Genomic DNA, 553 nt, shown 5'->3' with positions numbered 1-553 from the left:
AGGTTGGCAGATCCTTTAAAGGCGTGTTGATTGCTGGCAGAGGCCCTGGTGTGCTGATTGCAGATGTGCTTCAGGTGGGAAAGTCTGGAGCTCAGAAACCACGCCCACCAGCAGTCTCAGGGCAACAGGCAGGCCAGGGTCACGACCGGGGGTTTGTGACAAAACCGCCACAGAGCACAACATCACTGAACTGTAAAAACGTTATGCTTTATTAAATGTCACATAATTAACAAACTAGATAAAGTCAGTCCAGTTACCTGACAACCGACTTGCCTCTCATTCCGGCTCTGGCAGTAACTCATGTCGCATCAGACCAGTCGGAACTAGGAAATTTCCAAGTTGAAATATCCGACCTCAAAACGTTTCAGGTACATGACGCCAAATGTATACAATAAACATGGCTGACTGTGACAAACCTACAATATTGACTGACTCTTGAGGATTACCAACTGATGTAGAAATGTTTTGCCAATGTTATTAGGTAGCTGATCACAGTAAAGAATCTCTGAAAGTCATCTTACTACCCAAAAGTTCTTCAGGAAAATGTTAAAAA

This window comes from Micropterus dolomieu, linkage group LG11 (genome assembly GCF_021292245.1).
Source record: "Micropterus dolomieu isolate WLL.071019.BEF.003 ecotype Adirondacks linkage group LG11, ASM2129224v1, whole genome shotgun sequence".
Taxonomy (NCBI): domain Eukaryota; kingdom Metazoa; phylum Chordata; class Actinopteri; order Centrarchiformes; family Centrarchidae; genus Micropterus; species Micropterus dolomieu.
The sequence above is the reverse complement of the archived record's forward strand: the minus strand, read 5'-3'. Positions refer to the sequence as shown.